We start from the raw sequence: 16,213 nt of genomic DNA, 5'->3' as shown, positions 1-16,213 counted from the left end.
CCCTGGTGTGGTGTAGGTGGCCTCAGCCAGCAGCCACAGGCCCTGGTGTGGTGTAAGTGGCCTCAGCCAGTGCCACAGGCCCTGGTGTGGTGTAAGTGGCCTGAACAAGAGCCACAGACCCTGGTGTGGTGTAATTGGCCTCAATAGCAACTAATGCCCTGGTGTGGTGTAAGTCGCCTCAGCCAGCAGCCACAGGCACTGGTGTGGTGTAAGTGGCCTCAATAGCAACTAAGGCCCTGGTGTGGTGTAAGTCGCCTCATCCAGCAGCCACAGGCCCTGGTGTGGTGTAAGTGGCCTCAGCCAGAGCCACAGGCCCTGATGTGGTGTAAGTGGCCCCAGCCGGTCACTCAGGCCCTGGTGTGGTGTAGGTGGCATCAGCTAGCAGCACAAGACATTGGAAAAGAGCCAAAAGCAATGTCGTTAATGTGCCCTCATTAATGGGCAGCTGCTTTTGGTCTTTTAATACACCCCTTCTCTGGATCAAAAGCGGTTCAATGACATGAAAATGAAAGGCTTACAGCACCAGGTATTCCAAGGAAGTCTCCCGTCCAAGTACTAACCAAGCCCAGCCCTGCTTAGCTTCCGAGATCAGACGTGGTCGGGCATGCTCAGGGTGGTATGGCCGTAAGCTGCTGGCCATAGCACAATGTCTCAATTTATGGATTCAACTGATTAGGTGGCAAGTACCTGAAGTTACGAAGACAATCCTATAACCATACCTGCATGTTTGCATAATACCCTAACCCAAAGGCTCAGTTTAGCATTTATCCAACAGCACAGGCCCTGGATTGTTGAAGATGGCCTCAGGAACCAGAACAGGGCCTGGTGTGTTGTACATGGCCACAGCTAGCAGCACAGGGCCTGGTTTGGTGAAGATGGCCTCGGCCAGAAGCACAGGGCCTGGTGTGATATGAGTGGCCTGAGCAAGAGCCACAGGCCCTGGTGTGGTGTAGGTGGCCTGAGCAAGAGCCACAGGCCCTGGTGTGGTGTATGTGGCCTCAGCCAGCAGCCACAGGCCCTGGTGTGGTGTAAGTGGCCTCAGCCAGCAGCCACAGGCCCTGGTGTGGTGTAAGTGGCCTCAGCCAGCAGCCACAGGCCCTGGTGTGGTGTAAGTGGCCTCAGCCAGCAGCCACAGGCCCTGGTGTGGTGTAAGTGGCCTCAGCCAGCAGCCACAGACCCTGGTGTGGTGTAATTGGCCTCAATAGCAACTAAGGCCCTGGTGTGGTGTAGGTGGCCTCAGCCAGCAGCCACAGGCCCTGGTGTGGTGTAAGTGGCCTCAGCCAGCAGCCACAGGCCCTGGTGTGGTGTAAGTGGCCTCAGCCAGAGCCACAGGCCCTGATGTGGTGTAAGTGGCCCCAGCCGGTCACTCAGGCCCTGGTGTGGTGTAGGTGGCATCAGCTAGCAGCACAAGACATTGGAAAACAGCCAAAAGCAATGTCGTTAATGTGCCCTCATCAATGGGCAGCTGCTTTTGGTCTTTTAATACACCCCTTCTCTGGATCAAAAGCGGTTCAATGACATGAAAATGAAAGGCTTACAGCACCAGGTATTCCAAGGAAGTCTCCCATCCAAGTACTAACCAAGCCCAGCCCTGCTTAGCTTCCGAGATCAGATGAGGTCGGGCGTGCTCAGGGTGGTATGGCCGTAAGCTGCTGGCCCCAGCACAATGTCTCAATTTATGGATTCAACTGATTAGGTGGCAAGTACCTGAAGTTACGAAGACAATCCTATAACCATACCTGCATGTTTGCATAATACCCTAACCCAAAGGCTCAGTTTGGCATTTATCTAACAGCACAGGCCCTGGATTGTTGAAGATGGCCTCTGGAACCAGCACAGGGCCTGGTGTGTTGTACATGGCCACAGCAAGCAGCACAGGGCCAGGTTTGGTGAAGATGGTCTCGGCCAGAAGCACAGGGTCTGGTGTGATATGAGTGGCCTGAGCAAGAGCCACAGGCCCTGGTGTGGTGTAGGTGGCCTCAGCCAGCAGCCACAGGCCCTTGTGTGGTGTAAGTGGCCTCAGCCAGAAGCCACAGGCCCTGGTGTGGTGTAAGTGGCCTCAGCCAGTGCCACAGGCCCTGGTGTGGTGTAATTGGCCTCAATAGCAACTAAGGCCCTGGTGTTGTGTATGTGGCCTCAGCCAGCAGCCACAGGCCCTGGTGTGGTGTAAGTGGCCTCAGAAGCAAATAAGGCCCTGGTGTGGTGTAAGTGGCCTCAATAGCAACTAAGGCCCTGGTGTGGTGTAAGTGGCCTCAGCCAGCAGCACAAGGCCTGGTGTGTTGTACATGGCCACAGCAAGCAGCACTGGGCCAGGTTTGGTGAAGATGGCCTTGGCCAGAAGCACAGGGTCTGGTGTGATATGAGTGGCCTGAGCAAGAGCCACAGGCCCTGGTGTGGTGTAGGTGGCCTCAGCCAGCAGCCACAGGCCCTTGTGTGGTGTAAGTGGCCTCAGCCAGCAGCCACAGGCCCTGGTGTGGTGTAAGTGGCCTCAGCCAGCAGCCACAGGCCCTGGTGTGGTGTAAGTGGCCTCAGCCAGCAGCCACAGGCCCTGGTGTGGTGTAAGTGGCCTGAGCAAGAGTCACAGACCCTGGTGTGGTGTAATTGGCCTCAATAGCAACTAATGCCCTGGTGTGGTGTAGGTGGCCTCAGCCAGCAGCCACAGGCCCTGGTGTGGTGTAAGTGGCCTCAGCCAGCAGCCACAGGCCCTGATGTGGTGTAAGTGACCCCAGCCGGTCACTCAGTCCCTGGTGTGGTGTAGGTGGCATCAGCTAGCAGCACAAGACATTGGAAAACAGCCAAAAGCAATGTCGTTAATGTGCCCTCATTAATGGGCAGCTGCTTTTGGTCTTTTAATACACCCCTTCTCTGGATCAAAAGCGGTTCAATGACATGAAAATGAAAGGCTTACAGTACCAGGTATTCCCAGGCAGTCTCCCATCCAAGTACTAACCAAGCCCAGCCCTGCTTAGCTTCCGAGATCAGACGAGGTCGGGCGTGCTCAGGGTGGTATGGCCGTAAGCTGCTGGCCCCAGCACAATGTCTCAATTTATGGATTCAACTGATTAGGTGGCAAGTACCTGAAGTTACGAAGACAATCCTATAACCATACCTGCATGTTTGCATAATACCCTAACCCAAAGGCTCAGTTTGGCATTTATCTAACAGCACAGGCCCTGGATTGTTGAACATGGCCTCTGCAACCAGCACAGGGCCTGGTGTGTTGTACATGGTCACAGCAAGCAGCACAGGGCCAGGTTTGGTGAAGATGGCCTCGGCCAGAAGCACAGGGTCTGGTGTGATATGAGTGGCCTGAGCAAGAGCCACAGGCCCTGGTGTGGTGTAAGTGGCCTCAGCCAGAAGCCACAGGCACTGGTGTGGTGTAAGTGGCCTCAGCCAGCAGCCACAGGCCCTGGTGTGGTGTAAGTGGCCTCAGCCAGCAGCCACAGGCCCTGGTGTGGTGTAAGTGGCCTCAGCCAGCAGCCACAGGCCCTGGTGTGGTGTAAGTGGCCTCAGCCAGAGCCACAGGCCCTGGTGTGGTGTAAGTGGCCTCAGCCAGTGCCACAGGCCCTGGTGTGGTGTAAGTGGCCTGAGCAAGAGCCACAGACCCTGGTGTGGTGTAATTGGCCTCAATAGCAACTAATGCCCTGGTGTGGTGTAGGTGGCCTCAGCCAGCAGCCACAGGCCCTGGTGTGGTGTAAGTGGCCTCAATAGCAGCTAATGCCCTGATGTGGTGTAAGTGGCCTCAGCCAGCAGCCACAGGCCCTGGTGTGGTGTAAGTGGCCTGACCAAGAGCCACAGACCCTGGTGTGGTGTAATTGGCCTCAATAGCAACAAAGGCCCTGGTGTGGTGTAGGTGGCCTCAGCCAGCAGCCACAGGCCCTGGTGTGGTGTAAGTGGCCTCAGCCAGCAGCCACAGGCCCTGGTGTGGTGTAAGTGGCCTCAGCCAGCAGCCACAGGCCCTGATGTGGTGTAAGTGGCCCCAGCCGGTCACTCAGTCCCTGGTGTGGTGTAGGTGGCATCAGCTAGCAGCACAAGACATTGGAAAAGAGCCAAAAGCAATGTCGTTAATGTGCCCTCATTAATGGGCAGCTGCTTTTGGTCTTTTAATACACCCCTTCTCTGGATCAAAAGCGGTTCAATGACATGAAAATGAAAGGCTTACAGTACCAGGTATTCCCAGGCAGTCTCCCATCCAAGTACTAACCAAGCCCAGCCCTGCTTAGCTTCCGAGATCAGACGAGGTCGGGCGTGCTCAGGGTGGTATGGCCGTAAGCTGCTGGCCCCAGCACAATGTCTCAATTTATGGATTCAACTGATTAGGTGGCAAGTACCTGAAGTTACGAAGACAATCCTTTAACCATACCTGCATGTTTGCATAATACCCTAACCCAAAGGCTCAGTTTAGCATTTATCTAACAGCACAGGCCCTGGATTGTTGAAGATGGCCTCAGGAACCAGCACAGGGCCTGGTGTGTTGTACATGGCCACAGCTAGCAGCACAGGGCCTGGTTTGGTGAAGATGGCCTCGGCCAGAAGCGCAGGGCCTGGTGTGATGTGAGTGGCCTGAGCAAGAGCCACAGGCCCTGGTGTGGTGTAAGTGGCCTCAGCCAGCAGCCACAGGCCCTGGTGTGGTGTAAGTGGCCTCAGCCAGCAGCCACAGGCCCTGGTGTGGTGTAAGTGGCCTCAGCCAGCAGCCACAGGCCCTGGTGTGGTGTAAGTGGCCTCAGCCAGTGCCACAGGCCCTGGTGTGGTGTAAGTGGCCTGAGCAAGAGTCACAGACCCTGGTGTGGTGTAATTGGCCTCAATAGCAACTAAAGCCCTGGTTTTGTGTATGTGGCCTCAGCCAGCAGCCACAGGCCCTGGTGTGGTGTAAGTGGCCTGAGCCAGAGCCACAGGCCCTGATGTGGTGTAAGTGGCCCCAGCCGGTCACTCAGGCCCTGGTGTGGTGTAGGTGGCATCAGCTAGCAGCACAAGACATTGGAAAACAGCCAAAAGCAGTGTCGTTAATGTGCCCTCATTAATGGGCAGCTGCTTTTGGTCTTTTAATACACCCCTTCTCTGGATCAAAAGCGGTTCAATGACATGAAAATGAAAGGCTTACAGCACCAGGTATTCCCAGGCAGTCTCCCATCCAAGTACTAACCAAGCCCAGCCCTGCTTAGCTTCCTAGATCAGACGAGGTCGGGCGTGCTCAGGGTGGTATGGCCGTAAGCTGCTGGCCCCAGCACAATGTCTCAATTTATGGATTCAACTGATTAGGTGGCAAGTACCTGAAGTTACGAAGACAATCCTATAACCATAACTGCATGTTTGCATAATACCCTAACCCAAAGGCTCAGTTTGGCATTTATCCAACAGCACAGGCCCTGGATTGTTGAAGATGGCCTCTGGAACCAGCACAGGGCCTGGTGTGTTGTACATGGCCACAGCTAGCAGCACAGGGCCTGGTTGGGTGAAGATGGCCTCGGCCAGAAGCACAGGGTCTGGTGTGATATGAGTGGCCTGAGCAAGAGCCACAGGCCCTGGTGTGGTGTAAGTGGCCTCAGCCAGCAGCCACAGGCCCTGGTGTGGTGTAAGTGGCCTCAGCCAGCAGCCACAGGCCCTGGTGTGGTGTAAGTGGCCTCAGCCAGTGCCACAGGCCCTGGTGTGGTGTAATTGGCCTCAATAGCAACTAAGGCCCTGGTGTGGTGTATGTGGCCTCAGCCAGCAGCCACAGGCCCTTGTGTGGTGTACATGGCCACAGCCAGCAGCCACAGGCCCTGGTGTGGTGTAAGTGGCCTCAATAGCAACTAAGGCCCTGGTGTGGTGTAAGTGGCCTCAGCCAGCAGCCACAGGCCTTGGTGTGGTGTAAGTGGCCTCATCCAGCAGCCACAGGCCCTGGTGTGGTGTAAGTGGCCTCAGCCAGCAGCCACAGGCCCTGGTGTGGTGTAAGTGGCCTCAGCCAGTGCCAGAGGCCCTGGTGTGGTGTAATTGGCCTCAATAGCAACTAAGGCCCTGGTGTGGTGTATGTGGCCTCAGCCAGCAGCCACAGGCCCTGGTGTGGTGTAAGTGGCCTCAGAAGCAAATAAGGCCGTGGTGTGGTGTAAGTGGCCTCAGCCAGAGCCACAGGCCCTGGTGTGGTGTAAGTGGCCTGAGCAAGAGCCACAGGCCCTGGTGTGGTGTAAGTGGTCTCAGCCAGCAGCCACAGGCCCTGGTGTGGTGTAGGTGGCCTCAGCCAGCAGCCACAGGCCCTTGTGTGGTGTAAGTGGCCTCAGCCAGCAGCCACAGGCCCTGGTGTGGTGTAAGTGGCCTGAGCAAGAGCCACAGACCCTGGTGTGGTGTAATTGGCCTCAATAGCAACTAAGGCCCTGGTGTGGTGTAGGTGGCCTCAGCCAGCAGCCACAGGCGCTGGTGTGGTGTAAGTGGCCTCAGCCAGCAGCCACAGGCCCTGGTGTGGTGTAAGTGGCCTCAGCCAGAGCCACAGGCCCTGATGTGGTGTAAGTGGCCCCAGCCGGTCACTCAGGCCCTGGTGTGGTGTAGGTGGCATCAGCTAGCAGCACAAGACATTGGAAAACAGCCAAAAGCAATGTCGTTAATGTGCCCTCATTAATGGGCAGCTGCTTTTGGTCTTTTAATACACACCTTCTCTGGATCAAAAGCGGTTCAATGACATGAAAATGAAAGGCTTACAGCACCAGGTATTCCAAGGAAGTCTCCCATCCAAGTACTAACCAAGCCCAGCCCTGCTTAGCTTCCGAGATCAGACGAGGTCGGGCGTGCTCAGGGTGGTATGGCCGTAAGCTGCTGGCCCCAGCACAATGTCTCAATTTATGGATTCAACTGATTAGGTGGCAAGTACCTGAAGTTACGAAGACAATCCTATAACCATACCTGCATGTTTGCATAATACCCTAACCCAAAGGCTCAGTTTAGCATTTATCCAACAGCACAGGCCCTGGATTGTTGAAGATGGCCTCAGGAACCAGAACAGGGCCTGGTGTGTTGTACATGGCCACAGCTAGCAGCACAGGGCCTGGTTTGGTGAAGATGGCCTTGGCCAGAAGCACAGGGTCTGGTGTGATATGAGTGGCCTGAGCAAGAGCCACAGGCCCTGGTGTGGTGTAAGTGGCCTCAGAAGCAAATAAGGCCCTGGTGTGGTGTATGTGGCCTCAGCCAGGAGCCACAGGCCCTGGTGTGGTGTAAGTGGCCTCAATAGCAACTAAGGCCCTGGTGTGGTGTATGTGGCCTCAGCCAGCAGCCACAGGCCCTGGTGTGGTGTAAGTGGCCTCAGAAGCAAATAAGGCCCTGGTGTGGTGTATGTGGCCTCAGCCAGGAGCCACAGGCCCTGGTGTGGTGTAAGTGGCCTCAATAGCAACTAAGGCCCTGGTGTGGTGTAAGTGGCCTCAGCCAGCAGCCACAGGCCTTGGTGTGGTGTAAGTCGCCTCAGCCAGAAGCCACAGGCACTGGTGTGGTGTAAGTGGCCTCAGCCAGCAGCCACAGGCCCTGGTGTGGTGTAAGTGGCCTCAGCCAGCAGCCACAGGCCCTGGTGTGGTGTAAGTGGCCTCAGCCAGCAGCCTCAGGCCCTGGTGTGGTGTAAGTGGCCTCAGCCAGTGCCACAGGCCCTGGTGTGGTGTAAGTGGCCTGAGCAAGAGTCACAGACCCTGGTGTGGTGTAATTGGCCTCAATAGCAACTAATGCCCTGGTGTGGTGTAGGTGGCCTCAGCCAGCAGCCACAGGCCCTGGTGTGGTGTAAGTGGCCTCAGCCAGCAGCCACAGGCCCTGATGTGGTGTAAGTGACCCCAGCCGGTCACTCAGTCCCTGGTGTGGTGTAGGTGGCATCAGCTAGCAGCACAAGACATTGGAAAACAGCCAAAAGCAATGTCGTTAATGTGCCCTCATTAATGGGCAGCTGCTTTTGGTCTTTTAATACACCCCTTCTCTGGATCAAAAGCGGTTCAATGACATGAAAATGAAAGGCTTACAGTACCAGGTATTCCCAGGCAGTCTCCCATCCAAGTACTAACCAAGCCCAGCCCTGCTTAGCTTCCGAGATCAGACGAGGTCGGGCGTGCTCAGGGTGGTATGGCCGTAAGCTGCTGGCCCCAGCACAATGTCTCAATTTATGGATTCAACTGATTAGGTGGCAAGTACCTGAAGTTACGAAGACAATCCTATAACCATACCTGCATGTTTGCATAATACCCTAACCCAAAGGCTCAGTTTGGCATTTATCTAACAGCACAGGCCCTGGATTGTTGAACATGGCCTCTGCAACCAGCACAGGGCCTGGTGTGTTGTACATGGTCACAGCAAGCAGCACAGGGCCAGGTTTGGTGAAGATGGCCTCGGCCAGAAGCACAGGGTCTGGTGTGATATGAGTGGCCTGAGCAAGAGCCACAGGCCCTGGTGTGGTGTAAGTGGCCTCAGCCAGAAGCCACAGGCACTGGTGTGGTGTAAGTGGCCTCAGCCAGCAGCCACAGGCCCTGGTGTGGTGTAAGTGGCCTCAGCCAGCAGCCACAGGCCCTGGTGTGGTGTAAGTGGCCTCAGCCAGCAGCCACAGGCCCTGGTGTGGTGTAAGTGGCCTCAGCCAGAGCCACAGGCCCTGGTGTGGTGTAAGTGGCCTCAGCCAGTGCCACAGGCCCTGGTGTGGTGTAAGTGGCCTGAGCAAGAGCCACAGACCCTGGTGTGGTGTAATTGGCCTCAATAGCAACTAATGCCCTGGTGTGGTGTAGGTGGCCTCAGCCAGCAGCCACAGGCCCTGGTGTGGTGTAAGTGGCCTCAATAGCAGCTAATGCCCTGATGTGGTGTAAGTGGCCTCAGCCAGCAGCCACAGGCCCTGGTGTGGTGTAAGTGGCCTGACCAAGAGCCACAGACCCTGGTGTGGTGTAATTGGCCTCAATAGCAACAAAGGCCCTGGTGTGGTGTAGGTGGCCTCAGCCAGCAGCCACAGGCCCTGGTGTGGTGTAAGTGGCCTCAGCCAGCAGCCACAGGCCCTGGTGTGGTGTAAGTGGCCTCAGCCAGCAGCCACAGGCCCTGATGTGGTGTAAGTGGCCCCAGCCGGTCACTCAGTCCCTGGTGTGGTGTAGGTGGCATCAGCTAGCAGCACAAGACATTGGAAAAGAGCCAAAAGCAATGTCGTTAATGTGCCCTCATTAATGGGCAGCTGCTTTTGGTCTTTTAATACACCCCTTCTCTGGATCAAAAGCGGTTCAATGACATGAAAATGAAAGGCTTACAGTACCAGGTATTCCCAGGCAGTCTCCCATCCAAGTACTAACCAAGCCCAGCCCTGCTTAGCTTCCGAGATCAGACGAGGTCGGGCGTGCTCAGGGTGGTATGGCCGTAAGCTGCTGGCCCCAGCACAATGTCTCAATTTATGGATTCAACTGATTAGGTGGCAAGTACCTGAAGTTACGAAGACAATCCTTTAACCATACCTGCATGTTTGCATAATACCCTAACCCAAAGGCTCAGTTTAGCATTTATCTAACAGCACAGGCCCTGGATTGTTGAAGATGGCCTCAGGAACCAGCACAGGGCCTGGTGTGTTGTACATGGCCACAGCTAGCAGCACAGGGCCTGGTTTGGTGAAGATGGCCTCGGCCAGAAGCGCAGGGCCTGGTGTGATGTGAGTGGCCTGAGCAAGAGCCACAGGCCCTGGTGTGGTGTAAGTGGCCTCAGCCAGCAGCCACAGGCCCTGGTGTGGTGTAAGTGGCCTCAGCCAGCAGCCACAGGCCCTGGTGTGGTGTAAGTGGCCTCAGCCAGCAGCCACAGGCCCTGGTGTGGTGTAAGTGGCCTCAGCCAGTGCCACAGGCCCTGGTGTGGTGTAAGTGGCCTGAGCAAGAGTCACAGACCCTGGTGTGGTGTAATTGGCCTCAATAGCAACTAAAGCCCTGGTTTTGTGTATGTGGCCTCAGCCAGCAGCCACAGGCCCTGGTGTGGTGTAAGTGGCCTGAGCCAGAGCCACAGGCCCTGATGTGGTGTAAGTGGCCCCAGCCGGTCACTCAGGCCCTGGTGTGGTGTAGGTGGCATCAGCTAGCAGCACAAGACATTGGAAAACAGCCAAAAGCAGTGTCGTTAATGTGCCCTCATTAATGGGCAGCTGCTTTTGGTCTTTTAATACACCCCTTCTCTGGATCAAAAGCGGTTCAATGACATGAAAATGAAAGGCTTACAGCACCAGGTATTCCCAGGCAGTCTCCCATCCAAGTACTAACCAAGCCCAGCCCTGCTTAGCTTCCTAGATCAGACGAGGTCGGGCGTGCTCAGGGTGGTATGGCCGTAAGCTGCTGGCCCCAGCACAATGTCTCAATTTATGGATTCAACTGATTAGGTGGCAAGTACCTGAAGTTACGAAGACAATCCTATAACCATAACTGCATGTTTGCATAATACCCTAACCCAAAGGCTCAGTTTGGCATTTATCCAACAGCACAGGCCCTGGATTGTTGAAGATGGCCTCTGGAACCAGCACAGGGCCTGGTGTGTTGTACATGGCCACAGCTAGCAGCACAGGGCCTGGTTGGGTGAAGATGGCCTCGGCCAGAAGCACAGGGTCTGGTGTGATATGAGTGGCCTGAGCAAGAGCCACAGGCCCTGGTGTGGTGTAAGTGGCCTCAGCCAGCAGCCACAGGCCCTGGTGTGGTGTAAGTGGCCTCAGCCAGCAGCCACAGGCCCTGGTGTGGTGTAAGTGGCCTCAGCCAGTGCCACAGGCCCTGGTGTGGTGTAATTGGCCTCAATAGCAACTAAGGCCCTGGTGTGGTGTATGTGGCCTCAGCCAGCAGCCACAGGCCCTTGTGTGGTGTACATGGCCACAGCCAGCAGCCACAGGCCCTGGTGTGGTGTAAGTGGCCTCAATAGCAACTAAGGCCCTGGTGTGGTGTAAGTGGCCTCAGCCAGCAGCCACAGGCCTTGGTGTGGTGTAAGTGGCCTCATCCAGCAGCCACAGGCCCTGGTGTGGTGTAAGTGGCCTCAGCCAGCAGCCACAGGCCCTGGTGTGGTGTAAGTGGCCTCAGCCAGTGCCAGAGGCCCTGGTGTGGTGTAATTGGCCTCAATAGCAACTAAGGCCCTGGTGTGGTGTATGTGGCCTCAGCCAGCAGCCACAGGCCCTGGTGTGGTGTAAGTGGCCTCAGAAGCAAATAAGGCCGTGGTGTGGTGTAAGTGGCCTCAGCCAGAGCCACAGGCCCTGGTGTGGTGTAAGTGGCCTGAGCAAGAGCCACAGGCCCTGGTGTGGTGTAAGTGGTCTCAGCCAGCAGCCACAGGCCCTGGTGTGGTGTAGGTGGCCTCAGCCAGCAGCCACAGGCCCTTGTGTGGTGTAAGTGGCCTCAGCCAGCAGCCACAGGCCCTGGTGTGGTGTAAGTGGCCTGAGCAAGAGCCACAGACCCTGGTGTGGTGTAATTGGCCTCAATAGCAACTAAGGCCCTGGTGTGGTGTAGGTGGCCTCAGCCAGCAGCCACAGGCGCTGGTGTGGTGTAAGTGGCCTCAGCCAGCAGCCACAGGCCCTGGTGTGGTGTAAGTGGCCTCAGCCAGAGCCACAGGCCCTGATGTGGTGTAAGTGGCCCCAGCCGGTCACTCAGGCCCTGGTGTGGTGTAGGTGGCATCAGCTAGCAGCACAAGACATTGGAAAACAGCCAAAAGCAATGTCGTTAATGTGCCCTCATTAATGGGCAGCTGCTTTTGGTCTTTTAATACACACCTTCTCTGGATCAAAAGCGGTTCAATGACATGAAAATGAAAGGCTTACAGCACCAGGTATTCCAAGGAAGTCTCCCATCCAAGTACTAACCAAGCCCAGCCCTGCTTAGCTTCCGAGATCAGACGAGGTCGGGCGTGCTCAGGGTGGTATGGCCGTAAGCTGCTGGCCCCAGCACAATGTCTCAATTTATGGATTCAACTGATTAGGTGGCAAGTACCTGAAGTTACGAAGACAATCCTATAACCATACCTGCATGTTTGCATAATACCCTAACCCAAAGGCTCAGTTTAGCATTTATCCAACAGCACAGGCCCTGGATTGTTGAAGATGGCCTCAGGAACCAGAACAGGGCCTGGTGTGTTGTACATGGCCACAGCTAGCAGCACAGGGCCTGGTTTGGTGAAGATGGCCTTGGCCAGAAGCACAGGGTCTGGTGTGATATGAGTGGCCTGAGCAAGAGCCACAGGCCCTGGTGTGGTGTAAGTGGCCTCAGAAGCAAATAAGGCCCTGGTGTGGTGTATGTGGCCTCAGCCAGGAGCCACAGGCCCTGGTGTGGTGTAAGTGGCCTCAATAGCAACTAAGGCCCTGGTGTGGTGTATGTGGCCTCAGCCAGCAGCCACAGGCCCTGGTGTGGTGTAAGTGGCCTCAGAAGCAAATAAGGCCCTGGTGTGGTGTATGTGGCCTCAGCCAGGAGCCACAGGCCCTGGTGTGGTGTAAGTGGCCTCAATAGCAACTAAGGCCCTGGTGTGGTGTAAGTGGCCTCAGCCAGCAGCCACAGGCCTTGGTGTGGTGTAAGTCGCCTCAGCCAGCAGCCACAGGCACTGGTGTGGTGTAAGTGGCCTCAGCCAGCAGCCACAGGCCCTGGTGTGGTGTAAGTGGCCTCAGCCAGCAGCCACAGGCCCTGGTGTGGTGTAAGTGGCCTCAGCCAGCAGCCTCAGGCCCTGGTGTGGTGTAAGTGGCCTCAGCCAGTGCCACAGGCCCTGGTGTGGTGTAAGTGGCCTGAGCAAGAGTCACAGACCCTGGTGTGGTGTAATTGGCCTCAATAGCAACTAATGCCCTGGTGTGGTGTAGGTGGCCTCAGCCAGCAGCCACAGGCCCTGGTGTGGTGTAAGTGGCCTCAGCCAGCAGCCACAGGCCCTGATGTGGTGTAAGTGACCCCAGCCGGTCACTCAGTCCCTGGTGTGGTGTAGGTGGCATCAGCTAGCAGCACAAGACATTGGAAAACAGCCAAAAGCAATGTCGTTAATGTGCCCTCATTAATGGGCAGCTGCTTTTGGTCTTTTAATACACCCCTTCTCTGGATCAAAAGCGGTTCAATGACATGAAAATGAAAGGCTTACAGTACCAGGTATTCCCAGGCAGTCTCCCATCCAAGTACTAACCAAGCCCAGCCCTGCTTAGCTTCCGAGATCAGACGAGGTCGGGCGTGCTCAGGGTGGTATGGCCGTAAGCTGCTGGCCCCAGCACAATGTCTCAATTTATGGATTCAACTGATTAGGTGGCAAGTACCTGAAGTTACGAAGACAATCCTATAACCATACCTGCATGTTTGCATAATACCCTAACCCAAAGGCTCAGTTTGGCATTTATCTAACAGCACAGGCCCTGGATTGTTGAACATGGCCTCTGCAACCAGCACAGGGCCTGGTGTGTTGTACATGGTCACAGCAAGCAGCACAGGGCCAGGTTTGGTGAAGATGGCCTCGGCCAGAAGCACAGGGTCTGGTGTGATATGAGTGGCCTGAGCAAGAGCCACAGGCCCTGGTGTGGTGTAAGTGGCCTCAGCCAGAAGCCACAGGCACTGGTGTGGTGTAAGTGGCCTCAGCCAGCAGCCACAGGCCCTGGTGTGGTGTAAGTGGCCTCAGCCAGCAGCCACAGGCCCTGGTGTGGTGTAAGTGGCCTCAGCCAGCAGCCACAGGCCCTGGTGTGGTGTAAGTGGCCTCAGCCAGAGCCACAGGCCCTGGTGTGGTGTAAGTGGCCTCAGCCAGTGCCACAGGCCCTGGTGTGGTGTAAGTGGCCTGAGCAAGAGCCACAGACCCTGGTGTGGTGTAATTGGCCTCAATAGCAACTAATGCCCTGGTGTGGTGTAAGTGGCCTCAGCCAGCAGCCACAGGCCCTGGTGTGGTGTAAGTGGCCTCAATAGCAGCTAATGCCCTGATGTGGTGTAAGTGGCCTCAGCCAGCAGCCACAGGCCCTGGTGTGGTGTAAGTGGCCTGACCAAGAGCCACAGACCCTGGTGTGGTGTAATTGGCCTCAATAGCAACAAAGGCCCTGGTGTGGTGTAGGTGGCCTCAGCCAGCAGCCACAGGCCCTGGTGTGGTGTAAGTGGCCTCAGCCAGCAGCCACAGGCCCTGGTGTGGTGTAAGTGGCCTCAGCCAGCAGCCACAGGCCCTGATGTGGTGTAAGTGGCCCCAGCCGGTCACTCAGTCCCTGGTGTGGTGTAGGTGGCATCAGCTAGCAGCACAAGACATTGGAAAAGAGCCAAAAGCAATGTCGTTAATGTGCCCTCATTAATGGGCAGCTGCTTTTGGTCTTTTAATACACCCCTTCTCTGGATCAAAAGCGGTTCAATGACATGAAAATGAAAGGCTTACAGTACCAGGTATTCCCAGGCAGTCTCCCATCCAAGTACTAACCAAGCCCAGCCCTGCTTAGCTTCCGAGATCAGACGAGGTCGGGCGTGCTCAGGGTGGTATGGCCGTAAGCTGCTGGCCCCAGCACAATGTCTCAATTTATGGATTCAACTGATTAGGTGGCAAGTACCTGAAGTTACGAAGACAATCCTATAACCATACCTGCATGTTTGCATAATACCCTAACCCAAAGGCTCAGTTTAGCATTTATCCAACAGCACAGGCCCTGGATTGTTGAAGATGGCCTCAGGAACCAGAACAGGGCCTGGTGTGTTGTACATGGCCACAGCTAGCAGCACAGGGCCTGGTTTGGTGAAGATGGCCTTGGCCAGAAGCACAGGGTCTGGTGTGATATGAGTGGCCTGAGCAAGAGCCACAGGCCCTGGTGTGGAGTAAGTGGCCTGAGCAAGAGCCACAGGCCCTGGTGTGGTGTAATTGGCCTCAATAGCAACTAAGGCCCTGGTGTGGTGTATGTGGCCTCAGCCAGCAGCCACAGGCCCTGGTGTGGTGTAAGTGGCCTCAGAAGCAAATAAGGCCCTGGTGTGGTGTATGTGGCCTCAGCCAGGAGCCACAGGCCCTGGTGTGGTGTAAGTGGCCTCAATAGCAACTAAGGCCCTGGTGTGGTGTAAGTGGCCTCAGCCAGCAGCCACAGGCCTTGGTGTGGTGTAAGTCGCCTCAGCCAGAAGCCACAGGCACTGGTGTGGTGTAAGTGGCCTCAGCCAGCAGCCACAGGCCCTGGTGTGGTGTAAGTGGCCTCAGCCAGCAGCCACAGGCCCTGGTGTGGTGTAAGTGGCCTCAGCCAGCAGCCTCAGGCCCTGGTGTGGTGTAAGTGGCCTCAGCCAGTGCCACAGGCCCTGGTGTGGTGTAAGTGGCCTGAGCAAGAGTCACAGACCCTGGTGTGGTGTAATTGGCCTCAATAGCAACTAATGCCCTGGTGTGGTGTAGGTGGCCTCAGCCAGCAGCCACAGGCCCTGGTGTGGTGTAAGTGGCCTCAGCCAGCAGCCACAGGCCCTGATGTGGTGTAAGTGACCCCAGCCGGTCACTCAGTCCCTGGTGTGGTGTAGGTGGCATCAGCTAGCAGCACAAGACATTGGAAAACAGCCAAAAGCAATGTCGTTAATGTGCCCTCATTAATGGGCAGCTGCTTTTGGTCTTTTAATACACCCCTTCTCTGGATCAAAAGCGGTTCAATGACATGAAAATGAAAGGCTTACAGCACCAGGTATTCCCAGGCAGTCTCCCATCCAAGTACTAACCAAGCCCAGCCCTGCTTAGCTTCCGAGATCAGACGAGGTCGGGCGTGCTCAGGGTGGTATGGCCGTAAGCTGCTGGCCCCAGCACAATGTCTCAATTTATGGATTCAACTGATTAGGTGGCAAGTACCTGAAGTTACGAAGACAATCCTATAACCATACCTGCATGTTTGCATAATACCCTAACCCAAAGGCTCAGTTTAGCATTTATCCAACAGCACAGGCCCTGGATTGTTGAAGATGGCCTCAGGAACCAGAACAGGGCCTGGTGTGTTGTACATGGCCACAGCTAGCAGCACAGGGCCTGGTTTGGTGAAGATGGCCTTGGCCAGAAGCACAGGGTCTGGTGTGATATGAGTGGCCTGAGCAAGAGCCACAGGCCCTGGTGTGGTGTAAGTGGCCTCAGCCAGAGCCACAGGCCCTGGTGTGGTGTAAGTGGCCTCAGCCAGTGCCACAGGCCCTGGTGTGGTGTAAGTGGCCTGAGCAAGAGCCACAGACCCTGGTGTGGTGTAATTGGCCTCAATAGCAACTAATGCCCTGGTGTGGTGTAAGTGGCCTCAGCCAGCAGCCACAGGCCCTGGTGTGGTGTAAGTGGCCTCAATAGCAGCTAATGCCCTGATGTGGTGTAAGTGGCCTCAGCCAGCAGCCACAGG

General features: G+C 56.0%; 12 non-coding genes and 1 pseudogene across 12 annotated transcripts; all 13 read right to left on the bottom strand.

Annotated features, from left to right (window-relative positions):
- Nucleotides 1-511: 511 nt before the first annotated feature.
- On the bottom strand, nucleotides 512-630 carry LOC143417521 (5S ribosomal RNA; annotated as a pseudogene).
- Nucleotides 631-1,531: 901 nt separating this feature from the next.
- LOC143417845 (5S ribosomal RNA) lies at nucleotides 1,532-1,650 on the bottom strand. The gene has a single exon (XR_013097992.1). It is a non-coding gene; the product is annotated as a 5S ribosomal RNA (ribosomal RNA).
- A 1,251-nt stretch (nucleotides 1,651-2,901) lies between these two features.
- On the bottom strand, nucleotides 2,902-3,020 carry LOC143417239 (5S ribosomal RNA). The gene has a single exon (XR_013097457.1). It is a non-coding gene; the product is annotated as a 5S ribosomal RNA (ribosomal RNA).
- Nucleotides 3,021-4,155: 1,135 nt separating this feature from the next.
- Nucleotides 4,156-4,274, bottom strand: LOC143417238 (5S ribosomal RNA). The gene has a single exon (XR_013097456.1). It is a non-coding gene; the product is annotated as a 5S ribosomal RNA (ribosomal RNA).
- Nucleotides 4,275-5,094: 820 nt separating this feature from the next.
- Nucleotides 5,095-5,213, bottom strand: LOC143417464 (5S ribosomal RNA). Its single transcript, XR_013097685.1, has one exon. It is a non-coding gene; the product is annotated as a 5S ribosomal RNA (ribosomal RNA).
- Nucleotides 5,214-6,662: 1,449 nt separating this feature from the next.
- LOC143417965 (5S ribosomal RNA) lies at nucleotides 6,663-6,781 on the bottom strand. The gene has a single exon (XR_013098113.1). It is a non-coding gene; the product is annotated as a 5S ribosomal RNA (ribosomal RNA).
- A 1,173-nt stretch (nucleotides 6,782-7,954) lies between these two features.
- LOC143417237 (5S ribosomal RNA) lies at nucleotides 7,955-8,073 on the bottom strand. The gene has a single exon (XR_013097455.1). It is a non-coding gene; the product is annotated as a 5S ribosomal RNA (ribosomal RNA).
- A 1,135-nt stretch (nucleotides 8,074-9,208) lies between these two features.
- On the bottom strand, nucleotides 9,209-9,327 carry LOC143417235 (5S ribosomal RNA). Its single transcript, XR_013097453.1, has one exon. It is a non-coding gene; the product is annotated as a 5S ribosomal RNA (ribosomal RNA).
- An 820-nt stretch (nucleotides 9,328-10,147) lies between these two features.
- LOC143417463 (5S ribosomal RNA) lies at nucleotides 10,148-10,266 on the bottom strand. The gene has a single exon (XR_013097684.1). It is a non-coding gene; the product is annotated as a 5S ribosomal RNA (ribosomal RNA).
- Nucleotides 10,267-11,715: 1,449 nt separating this feature from the next.
- Nucleotides 11,716-11,834, bottom strand: LOC143417964 (5S ribosomal RNA). The gene has a single exon (XR_013098112.1). It is a non-coding gene; the product is annotated as a 5S ribosomal RNA (ribosomal RNA).
- Nucleotides 11,835-13,007: 1,173 nt separating this feature from the next.
- On the bottom strand, nucleotides 13,008-13,126 carry LOC143417234 (5S ribosomal RNA). Its single transcript, XR_013097452.1, has one exon. It is a non-coding gene; the product is annotated as a 5S ribosomal RNA (ribosomal RNA).
- A 1,135-nt stretch (nucleotides 13,127-14,261) lies between these two features.
- LOC143417233 (5S ribosomal RNA) lies at nucleotides 14,262-14,380 on the bottom strand. Its single transcript, XR_013097451.1, has one exon. It is a non-coding gene; the product is annotated as a 5S ribosomal RNA (ribosomal RNA).
- A 1,134-nt stretch (nucleotides 14,381-15,514) lies between these two features.
- On the bottom strand, nucleotides 15,515-15,633 carry LOC143417702 (5S ribosomal RNA). The gene has a single exon (XR_013097850.1). It is a non-coding gene; the product is annotated as a 5S ribosomal RNA (ribosomal RNA).
- Between the last annotated feature and the right edge of the window lie 580 nt (nucleotides 15,634-16,213).

The sequence above is a fragment of the Maylandia zebra genome, linkage group LG3 (assembly GCF_041146795.1).
Source record: "Maylandia zebra isolate NMK-2024a linkage group LG3, Mzebra_GT3a, whole genome shotgun sequence".
Lineage (NCBI taxonomy): Eukaryota > Metazoa > Chordata > Actinopteri > Cichliformes > Cichlidae > Maylandia > Maylandia zebra.
Note: the sequence above shows the minus strand (reverse complement) of the source record. Positions and strands in the feature narration are given on the sequence as shown.